This window comes from Triticum urartu, chromosome 1A (assembly GCF_056163025.1).
Source record: "Triticum urartu cultivar PI428250 chromosome 1A, HENAU_Tu73, whole genome shotgun sequence".
In the NCBI taxonomy this organism is placed as follows: domain Eukaryota; kingdom Viridiplantae; phylum Streptophyta; class Magnoliopsida; order Poales; family Poaceae; genus Triticum; species Triticum urartu.
This window is the reverse complement of record NC_141873.1, coordinates 24149502-24161835: the sequence shown is the minus strand read 5'-3', so window position 1 is coordinate 24161835 and position 12334 is coordinate 24149502.

Below are 12334 nucleotides of genomic sequence, written 5' to 3'. Positions count from 1 at the left end.
GGAAGAGGCGAGGAAGAAGGCACGACGGGAGGGAAAGAGTAGCGGCGGGCGCTTGCGCGCGGCTTTTAACCAGCGCGCTGGTTGACGCGTGCCAAAACTGTTGCACGCGCTGCCGCTTTTTCCCCGCACGCACATCTTTTTCACGCTCAAACTATCCCATGTCTGCTGGAGCGTGCCGCGCAGCCTCTCGCGCGCCAAATTATTGGTTTATCCAGCGTGTCGAATATTTCGCGCGCATTTGGAGATGCTCTTAGTCTAATTCTGCTGACGGCTTGACGCTCAATCAATTTCGACCATCCTCAACTGAAGCGTCTCGCTACCATAAACTTTCGCCGCCAGCCATCTTCACATCTTCACCGGAATTCCTACCACAACATTAGGTTCCTGGTAATTCGTGATTCCTTTTGATTTTCCCAGCATCCACTATTGCTACTCCAGTGAGTGGAGGGTCCGGTCTGGATGTTCGCCTCCGCGCGCGCCCCTAGGTAGATGATGCAACTGTAGTGTAGATGAGAGAGAGAGAATGACTAGCGACAGATATTTTTAGGCAAATGACTATTGACTAGAGACGTAAGTGATCCCGGCCAGGATCAGATGTTTTGCTGTTGTGCCAAGCAAAAATAGGGTCGGAATTAACCGGGATCAATAAAATGAGGGTGCTGATTTTAGGGATTAAGAGTACAAGGTTTGATTCAGACTTGGCGTACAAATTCAAGGTTTATTTTAGACTTTTCCCGAAGGAAAATCTGAGGGCTACTAGATCAAACCGCTGGCACGATGGAGGAGATGCGTGAGAAAGAAAAATATTCTTGTTGCGGGAGTATAAGTGCTTGAGGATGGAACCTCGGGAGAAGGAAGGACTGTTTTCGATGGAAAAATCTGAGCCGAGAAGATTATAGCTATCTCGATTTTTCCTACAATTTATCGGACGATCGTAGTTGTAAAACTTCTAGGATGAACTATGGATCGACAATGCAGAATCAGAGATCGATCGATCTTATAACTTTTTGATCTGTTATTTGATCCTAACCATAGAATTGAGATCCTAAGGATATAGCGATGCATGTAGGAGTCCAAACATGGAAAGATATAACTCTTTGATCTGTTAACGTGTAAAGATAGTAAGTTATTGATCTCATATTTGATCCTAACCATAAAATTGAGATCCTAAGGATGTAGCAATACGTGAAGAAGACCAAACTTAGAAAGATATATCTCCAACGTGGAAAGGTATGACTCCTTGATCTGTTTTTTTTTCAGGAAGGACTATTTGATCTATTATTTGATCCTAACCGTAGAATTGAGATCCTAAGGATATTTTTACATGGTTTTCTAGGATTAACGTGGTAAATCCAATGGTGCCTCCAATTAGTAAATATATAAGATAAGATTAGGACGCCGCTGCCACGAGAGGGTAGGACAAAAGATGTCATGCAAGTTCTTTTCCATAAGCACGTATGACTATATTCGAAATACATGCCTACATTACATTGATGAATTGGAGCTAGTTTTGTGTCAACCTAGGTTATGACTGTTACATGATGAACCGCATCCGGCATAATGCTCTATCACCGATCCATTGCCTACGCGCTTTTCATATATTGTTCTTCGCTTATTTACTTTTGCGTTGCTATTGCTATCATCACTACAAAATACCAAAAACACTACTTTTGCTACCATTACCTTTTGCTATCGTTACCACTACTATCATATTGCTTTGCTACTAAACACTTTGCTGCAGATATTAAGTTTTCATGTGTGGTTGAATTCACAACTCAGCTGCTAATACTTGAGAATATTCTTTGGCTCCCCTTGTGTCGAATCAATAAATTTGGGTTGAATACTCTACCCTCGAAAACTGTTGCAATCCCCTATACTTGTGGGTTATCAAGACTATTTTCTGGCGCCGTTGTCGGGGAGCATAGCTCTATTCTTTGAGTCACTTGGGATTTATATCTGCCTATCATTATGAAGAACTTGAGAGATCCAAAAACCAAGATTTATCCCTCAACTACGAGGGGAGGTAAGGAACTGCCATCTAGCTCTGCACTTGATTCACCTTCTGTTTTGAGTAAGCTTGCGACACCTGTTGGGGATATTATTATCAGCTGAGACCCGCCCAGGAGGGGCCGGGTCAGCCTTAATGGCGGGTTACCTAAGAAGCCCAATATACAGTCAAGATGATAGTTTATTAGTATATGTAGAAAGCCCAAAGGCCTCGGGCCGGCTTAAAAGCCCGTTATTGTAAACCGCTATAGGAACGGAAAGACTTGTAAAGAAAGGCATGTTGAGGAAGTCACCGAGCCGGACACGATTATGAGCCGGCCGGGACTCTGTAAGCCATGAGACGTCAACACGTGTATATAAGGGGACGACCCGGTGGCGGTTTAGGGCAAGAAACAACAAGTCGATAACCAAGCCGGGGAGTTAAGCCTCTTGGTGATCGAAACCCCAGCAATACCAAACCCAACTATACGTAGGCTTTTACCTTCATCGTAAGGGGCCGAACTAGTATAAAACTCTCTCGTGTCCTTTGTCCCGATTAACCCCTTCAAGCTTCCTAGTGCGATGGCCCTACGACTAAGTCCTTGCTCTAGGACATCTTCTGTGAAAATTCCACGACAGTTGGCGCCCACCGTGGGGCCAGCGCACGGTGGATTTGAGTTCTTGAAGGGCAACTTCGAAGGGCTCAAGTGATACGCTGTGGGCCGGATGACCAAGAGTCATCGCGGCAAGATCTACATCGGCGACAAGGGTGGGGCCCCGAGGCCGGCTCAATCGAGTACGGGTACCAGGTCCCCTTCGGCGGAATCCACGTCTTCATCGGCCGGATCGGCGAGTCAGGCCCTGAGCCGGATGTCTACACCGACCTCATCGAAATGGCTCAGCGTGTCGGGTCCGCCCGTGTTCAATCTGTCATGAAGCATGCCTTCGTAGGCTGCGTCCATGGCAGTGAATACTCCGAAGGATCGATGGAAGGTGGGGAGACGGCCATCTGCTCTGATACTGCATCTTCAACGGGTGAGACGGACTCATTGTACCAACTGCAAGACGACATGCTCGGGGCCTATTCCGATGGCAGCAGTATTCCGGACCCCCTTGAGCCGCCAAATTGGGCCGGAGTCTTCATGGCAGGGACGCGGCCCGGACAGAACTCCACCGCAGCGACAGCGGCCGCCACCGGGTCGGCAGCTGCCGGGTTAGGAGACCCTGCGCGCCCCCCGGCTCAGGTTCTCATGGACCTCATGGATAAACTGACGACTCTGTTAACCGCTGCGGTAGAGCCGGCGGATAAAGCCCAGCATGACGCGGAAGTAGCACGCGTGCGGGAGGAGATGGTGCAGGCTAAGGAAAATTTGGCTGCGGAGGAAACCCGGATGGCAGCAGAACGAGCAACTTTGGATGCTCGTGCTCAGCAGCTTCAAGCAGAAACCTTCCGGCTCTCCGTGGATCTTAATGCATCAAACGAAGTCATGAGGAGGAGGCGTTAGAAAACTCAGTCGTGTCTGCCTCTAACACTGGATCCGAGGAATCTGTTCCATACACCCGGAGCTGGAGGGAGCAACCCGCCGGAGGTAAACCGGGTCGAGACGCCCGGAGCACTAGTTCAGCCATGCACCATGGAGCCACCGCGCATGAATACAACTCCTCCTCGTTATATATCAACACCCCCGGGTCACTTCTACAACCCCATAGAGAACCTCATTGCAGCATCGGCTCGTTTGGCGGCTCTCCCAATGGAAGGCAACTCGCTAGCAGCAATTGAGACCCGGAGGGTAAGAGAACTGCTTCAGACAGCTTTATCCCAGCAAGACGCATACTCCTACAGTCGAGGAAGGATTCATTCAACTCCTCGCCCAAGCCGGAGCCCGAGTTACAGTAGGCATATGGAGTCTGCAGAGATGTCGAGTAATGCTCAACGCCACAATCAGCCATATAGGCATGAGCCGGTGCGAGCTGGAGCCCTTAACTTGGCGGATCAGGAGAGGATTCGTCAAGAGGCGGAGCGGGCGACTCAGATAGCAGCAGAGCAGGCAGCTCACCAAACCTTTCTGGCTTATCCAGCAACCTTGGTTGAGGCAGGAGTGGTTACAAGAACCGGAGGTGTACCTTGCCTGGTCCCAGCCATACGCAACGAACGGTTGCCCAAGGATTTCAAGGGACCTCGTAAGGTACCTAACTACATGGCTGACTTACAGCCGGAGCTTGGATTGAGAGTTATGAGATGGCTATGGAGCTGTTGGAAGTTAGTGATGCTGCAATGGCCAAGTACTTTACCATGATGTTGGATGGAATGGCTCTGACCTGGCTAAAAGGATTGCCACCCAATTCCATCGGCTCATGGGCAGAGTTGAAGGCACGGTTCATCCAGAACTTTAAGGACACGTGTAAACAGCCAATGTCAATTGTGGACCTGACCAATTGCAAGCAAGAGGATGGAGAATCTACGACTCATTGGGTGCGCCGGGTCAAGGAGATAATACATTCGTCTGACAAAATGGACGCCAACTCAGCAGTTTTGATGTTGGAGAAGAATTACCGTTTTGAGCCTCTGAAACAGAAGTTGGGGCGGCTTAAACGAGACTGTAATGACATGGGAACGTTGATGGCGGCTCTTGTCAAGTATGATGATTCTGATACCACTAAAGACCCGGCGTCTGATGAAGAAAAGGCAACAAAGGGAAAGAAGAACGACAGTGGCAAGGGTCACCAGCATAACCCGGCAAATCAAGGAGGTAATAAGCGTAAGGCTGATGAGTTTGTTGCTAATACTAATGCACATGGTGGTAATCAGCGGCGCAAGGGCAGACAGCCCCCTCGATCGGGCGGGTCGGGCCTCACCCTTGAGCAGCTGTTGAATGAACCTTGTCCCAGACACGGCACCAGGGAGAAGCCAGCTACCCACTTATGGAAGGATTGTACGATCATGAAGGCATTTAAAAATTCAAACGCGTTTCATGGGGGTCACGGTCCGGGTGGCGGCTCAGGCGGCTTTCAGGGCCCGGGCGCCGGTTCAAGCAGAGGAGGTTTTCATGGTCATCCTGGTCACCAGAGGGGATATAATCAGCAACATGGCCAAGGGAATCAACATCAGCAGCAATCCGGCTATCAGAGTAACCCGAAGCAGTTGAGTAGCGGATAGTATCATGTCTTTACTACCAGTTTATGTAAAAGAGACCAGAAGCTCCACAAGAGGGCCGTTAATGCTGTTGAGCCGGCAATTCCACGTTACTTACGTTGGTCAGAGCAGCCCATTGTATGGAGTAGAGAGGACCACCCGCCCCGGGTTGATAATCCGGGTCACTTGGCGTTAGTAGTGGCACCTTAGGTTGGTGGATACAAATTTACTAAGGTACTCATGGATGGAGGCAGCAGCATCAACATCCTTTACTATGAGACGTTTCGCCGTATGGGATTGAAGGATAAAAATCTTAAACAATCCAACACTGTTTTTCATGGTGTGGTGCCTGGTAAGTCGGCATATCTAGTTGGTAAGATCGAGCTGGAAGTAGCTTTTGGAGATGAGTATGACTTCAGAGCAGAAAAATTAACCTTTGAGGTGGTTAAAATTAAGAGCCCATATCATGCTCTGTTTGGGCAGCTGGCTTATGCCAAGTTCATGGATCGACCGTGTTACGTATATTTGCAGCTCAAGATGCCGGGTCACAAGGGCACCATTACAGTCCATGGGAGCCGGAAGATAGCCTTGGAATGTGAAGAAGGGGATGCTGCGTATGCTGAATCTGTTTGTGCTACAGAGGAGTTGAAATTCTATAAAGATCATGTTGACCCGGCAGACATGATGTCATTAAAGAAACCAACCACAGAGCACGAGCCGGAGTTGAAGTTCAAATCAGCTGATGACACTAAGATGGTTGACTTTGTGCCAGGCAATTCATCCAAATAGTTCATCATCAGCGCAAACTTGGATCCGAAATAGGAAAGTGCGCTCATCGAGTTCATCCGTGAGAACCGGGACATCTTTGCATGGAAACCTTCAGACATGCCGGGTGTCCCGAGGGAACTCGCTGAGCACACTCTTAATATTGATCCGAAGTTCAAACCTGTCAGACAGTTTCTTTGACGGTTCAATGAAGAAAGGCACAAGGCCATTGGAGAAGAGGTGGACCGGCTCTTGGCGGACGGGTTCATTGTGGAGGTCTTTCACCCATAATGGTTAGCTAACCCGGTGCTCGTGCTAAAAAAGAATGGCACCTGGCGTATGTGTGTGGATTACACATATTTAAACAAGGCCTGTCCGGCTGATCCTTTTGCTCTTCCCCGTATTGATCAGATCATTGATGCTACGGCGGGTTGCGCACGGTTGAGTTTCTTAGATGCTTACTCCGGGTATCATCAGATTAAGATGGCAGTCAAGGATCAAGAGAAGACGGCATTTATAACTCCTTTTGGGGCTTTCTGCTATGTGTCTATGCCTTTTGGGCTCAAGAGTGCTCAGGCGACTTACCAACGGTGTGTGCAGAATTGTCTTCATGATCAAATTGGGCGCAATGTTCATGCCTATGTGGATGATATAGTAGTAAAGTCCAGGGAAGAGGAAACCTTGGTCACAGACTTGAAAGAGACCTTTGATAATCTTCGGGTTTACAAGATGATGCTTAACCCGGCCAAGTGTGATTTTGGAGTGCCAGCCAGCAAACTTTTGGGTTTTCTGGTGTCCAACGAGGTATTGAAGCTAACCCGGAGAAGATCAAGGCGATTACATCCCTGGCTAAACCAACTTGCGTCAATGATGTTCAACGACTGGCGGGTCGTGTGGTTTCTTTGAGCCGGTTCATAAGCCGGTTAGGGGAAAAGGCTATGCCTCTGTATCAGTTGATGAAGAAAACAGATGTGTTTGTTTGGAGCGATGCTGCGAACGCCGCTTTTGAGGATCTGAAGGCACAATTGGTTGAGCCGCCGGTCCTAGCTGCTCCAACTAAGAAAGAGCCGCTATTGTTATACGTAGCTGCCAACTCACGGGCCGTTAGTGTGGCTATTGTGGTAGAGCGCAAGGAGGCGGGCAAGGAGCATCCGGTTCAGCGGCCGGTTTATTATGTCAGTGAAGTGCTAACTGAGTCTAAGCAACGATATCCACATTGGCAGAAGCTTGTTTATGGGGTGTTCATGGCAAGCCGCAAGCTTAAGCATTACTTTCAGGGACATCCAATCACTGTGGTTAGCTCTGCTCCTTTGGGAGACATTATTCAAAACAGAGAAGCTACAGGGCAAGTTTCCAAGTGGGCAATTGAGCTTGGGTCTCATGGGCTGAAGTATGTTCCACGCACTGCGATTAAGTCTCAAGCCCTGGTTGACTTCATCAATGACTGGACAGAGATGCAGATGCCAGAAGAAAATCCGGACAACATGCATTAGACTATTCATTTTGATGGGTCCAGGCAATTGGAGGGCTCGGGGGCTGGAGTTGTTTTAACTTCCCCAAGAGGTGATAAATTTTGTTTTGTGTTACGATTGATGTTTCCGTGCACTAACAACGCAGCAGAGTATGAAGCATTGCTCCATGGTCTTCGAGTGGCAAAGGAGATGAGCTTGAGCCGGGTCAGATGTCTTGGTGATTCAGAGTTAGTGGCTCAGCGGGTGTCTGGAAAGTGGGATTCCAAAGACCCTCTCATGGCGGCTTATCGCCGAGAGGTCGATGCTGTTGCAGGGTATTTTAAAGGATATCAGGTGGAACACATTGACCGTCGAAAGAACGAAGCAGCTGATGCTTTGAGCCGGCTGGGGTCTCAACGTAAGCCAGTACCACCCAACACCTTTTTAGATGTTTTGCATAACCCCTTTGTCAAGTTGCCCACAGAAGAAGATTTAGCTGTTCCTGACCCAGAGGCGCAGTTGGTGGCGGCTCTTCATGTCATCCCAGATAGGACGGTGCCGTTCTTGGCTTACATGACCCGGGGAGAATTGCCAGCAGATGAGACTCTGGCTCGACAGATAACCCAGCAGTCTAAGTCCATGACGATTTCGGATGGAGAGTTATTTCATCGCAGTGTTTCAGGAGCATTTCAACGGTGTGTTTCTCCCGAAGAAGGTCAAGAAATCCTTCATGAGATCCATGAAGGCGATTGTGGTCATCACGCCGGGTCAAAATCTTTAGTGGCCAAGGCGTTTCGTCACGAGTTTTACTGGTTGACGGCTCACGCTGATGCAGAAGATCTGGTCAGTAGATGTGATGGATGTCAGAAATTTGCACGGCGAGCGCATGTACCGGCTCAAGAGCTCCGGATGATTCCAATCACTTGGCCATTTGCAGTCCGGGGGCTTGACATGGTGGGACCTTTCAAAAGGTCTATGGACAAGAAGACACATCTCCTGGTGGCTATTGATAAGTTCACTAAATGGGTTGAGGCAGAGCCTGTGAGTAAGTGTGATGTAGCCACGACGGTTCAGTTCGTGAAGAAAATAATCTTCCGTTTCGGTTTTCCACACAGTATTATCACAGACAATGGCACCAATCTATCCCAAGGGGCTATGGAAGAGTTTTGTCAGCGAGAGCACATCCGGCTTGATGTTTCTTCTGTAGCTCATCCTCAATCCAATGGTCAAGCTGAGAGAGCCAATCAGGAAATTGTGAAAGGGCTAAACCCCCGGCTTATGGTTCCTTTATAGCGAACGCCGGGTTGTTGGGTAGAGGAGTTGCCTTCAGTGTTATGGATCATCAATACTACACCCAACAAGTCTACAGGTTACACACCCTTTTTCATGGTTTATGGAGCAGAAGCAGTATTGCCCAGTGACATCCGTCATGACTCACCCCGCGTGGCGGCTTATGTTGAAGCTAACAATGAAAAAGCCAGACAGGATGCGCTTGACTTATTGGATGAAGAAAGAGACTTAGCAGCAGCACGATCAGCAATCTATCAACAGGACCTGCGTGGTTATCACAGCCGCCGGGTTAAGTCCAGGACTTTTCAAGAAGGCGACATGGTGCTCCGGCTCATCCAAGATCTTTCAGATGCACACAAGTTATCCCCACCTTGGGAAGGACCCTTTGTGGTCAGTAAAAATTTAAACAACGGGTCTTACTACCTCATTGACGTCCGAGAGCAAGCAGACTCACATAAGTCAGAAGAGGAGACCCGCCGGCCGTGGAACATTGCTCAACTTCGGCCGTACTATACCTGAGCCACCGGCTCTCATCCTGTATATATGTTCATCCTGTATATACGATGAGAAGCAATAAAGTAAGACCATCGGTCTCTTTTCTTTTCAAAGATTATGCATCTTTATTACTTTTTCATAAATGACTATTAAGGAGCTGATGATATTTGAATCAAGTTTAACCTTTTCTAGTCCGGCTTATGATCGTATTTGAATCTAGCTGTAAATATCAAGGTCACTTGGGGGCTTCCTATTCAAACATAGGTCGTATTCGAACCAAAGAGAACATAGCCGTCGTAACCCTTTTGATCGGCCCAAGGCCAAACTCACTTGGGGGCTTCTTGATCGTATTCGAATCATAGCTTAACCCCTTTTGAGCCGACTTGGATCGTATTCGAATCAGGGTCGTTAAAAACCTCTCAAGGTCATTTGGGGGCTTCCTGTTCAAACATAGGTCGTATTCGAACCAAAGAGAACATAGCTGCCGGTACCCTCTTGATCGGCGCAAGGCCAAAGCCACTGGGGGCTTTATGGTCGTATTCGAACCTTAGCTTAACCCATTTGGTCCGGTTTATTGATCGTATTCGAATCAGAAACCCCCAATCTTTGAAATATAGAGTTAAAATTATGTTTGTTATCTGTTGCTTGCCTTTGAGTTTTTGTTGTTTCAATATTACAAATGAGATAACCTGTTTCTCTTCACCGGCTCAATTATTGGACAACACAACCGCCCGGGTTATCCAGGCCGGTGGTCTAAGGATCCGAAGGTACGAGCTACTGAGATATGATAATTATTGACTGTTTAAGAAGTCTTAACTTTTATATTGAAATTCTCAAATTCATCACCCGGGTTATTTAAACCGGCGATCTAAGGATCACCAAGGACAAGGTATGGTTTTTACTTACACGCGCTTATCGGCTGCGTTAACTTCAGAGTTGGTATTAAGCCTTATCCTTTATTTATAGTTTTCTCTGTTTTTTGAGGTGTTTAAGCCCAGTTGGTTTTAAACCGCCTTGCCAAGCTTTTTCCTTGTGTTCACAGGAACAGAGTTTAAACATTGCAAAGACAAGCATTAAACGAGGCACCCGGAAGCATAGATTCACATAGAAGTGTTTCATGCGCGATGGCATAAGCAGACATGTGGTGTTTTTAACAGCTAAAACTATTACAAGGCTTTCTAAAGCCCATGAAGATGATCATTGTCCTTCCCTCACCGGCTCAACATCTTGAATCTGCTGGAAGTTGTGCTTTGACCAGTCATACTCGTTCATGGCGACAAATTCAGCTTCATCATCAATCAGGCCGACCGGATCAACCTCCGGGGCAAATGTGTCTTCTCTCACCGGTGGAATCAAGTCGGTTACTTTATAGGAAGGAGGAGCCATCTTCTTATTTTCACTGTCAAAATCCGGTTGATACTTGTCCACATTGGTGTCATCTCCAAGGCTAGTCGCCTGAGGCCGGACTTCACGAACGCAGGCTATAAAGTCATCCTGATCAAAAGGAGACTCGTCCTCCTTCACGGTAGGATAACCCCTTGCCACATCTGCCGGGTCTAGATCTGGTACCCAAGCCTTGGAGCGGCTTAGGGCAGTCAAAGCTCCGGCTCATGCGCAAGAGCGTTTCACCTCTTGGAATCTGGCAGGGAGAATGGACAACCTCTTCAGGACGTCACTGATCCGGTTAGACCCTTGATTAGTAGGAGAGATGGCTGCCAGAGCTCGTTGTGCACCGATATACAATTGTGTAGTTAAAGTGTATATGGCTTTCATCTTAATCAACGGGTCTTGGTCTAGATTCTTACTTCGCGGACCTACACGCATTTTTCACGAAGTCAGTTAATGGGTCATATTTCGGCTTGACAGGAAACACATATGAAAGATCAAATCAGGAAGCTTACCAAAGATAGCAGCGACCATCTGAGACACCCGGCCTTTTAAACTGTTCAGTTCGGTTGAAATTTCCTTCAGAGCTGTTTTGGCTGTCTCAGCTCTACGGGTCAGCAGTATCTTCTCATCTTCCCAAGTTTTCTCTTTGACAGCAAAGTCAGTCTTCAATTTCTCCGTTTTACAAAGACTTACTTGCAGTTGGGAGGTGGAAGATTTAATTTCTGATTCCTGGTTCGCCAGCCGGGTCTTTGTATCAGTCAGTTGGGAGTCCAGTTCAGACAATGCATTCTGTGAAAACATTCACATAAATCAAGACTTGGCTTCAAATTCCAGTATCCAATTTCAAAGATTCAAGTCTCAAATACTTTATGAATAAACCACTTGAAACTTGGGGGCTAATGTATGTGAAATCAAATTTTTATGACTCTACCAACATATTTGAAGTCCCATGTCCTTTACAAAACTAACAGCACTTGGCACTTGGGGGCTAATGCACGCAGTTCAGCAAGTTTTTCAAGTTTAAATCGGGATATTAAGTATTTTACTGATGGTGCTCAATTCTGAAGTACCGATTCAGTAATGATTAAATAAACCGGTCTTTGGGGACTACGGGTGAAGTCTTGTTCTACCAATATCAAGCAAAGACTCAGAGGTAAAAGTATCACTATATATTATAAGTCTATAGGTTATTCTGTTTCTCTCATAATCTACAGACTTGGGGGCTGAAGGAATATTGATAAACCAGAAATTACATACCTCATACTTCAATTGAAGCTGCTTGACCATCTCAATCTCAGAATCACGACTGGAGTGTACATGACTGAGATAACTGGATAAGATATCACTGGCGTTAAGATGGTCATAATTGGCAACATCAAGACAAACCTTCCGCCTCTCCAAAGCTTCTTGCTTAGCGGTGCACCGTGCCAAAACCGTCGGGTTCCCCGGCTCAACATAGCGGCTCCTAGTAATTTGAGCATCTTGAACACGGGGAGACGGTGGGCCGGTTGAGCTTGATGGACCAGCTGTAGAAGGGCTAATAGTGTTTTTGACAAGGGATGGCTCTGGAGGATTTGCTTCATGAACGATAGGCGTGTCTTCCGGGGCGACAGTCAACGGAGAAGGTGGCCTAGCCAGCTCAGATGCCAGTACTGGCGGGTCTTCCATTGGTTTTGTTGCCTTCGCTTTCTTGGACTTAGCTTGGCCACTGAAGAAAAATATTGCAGGGTAATCAGTATTAAGATAACAATTGATCAAACTCGGAAGAAAAGAGGGTTTTTAATTACCGAGGAGCAGTCTTGAAAGCCGGAAATTGTGTTTGTGA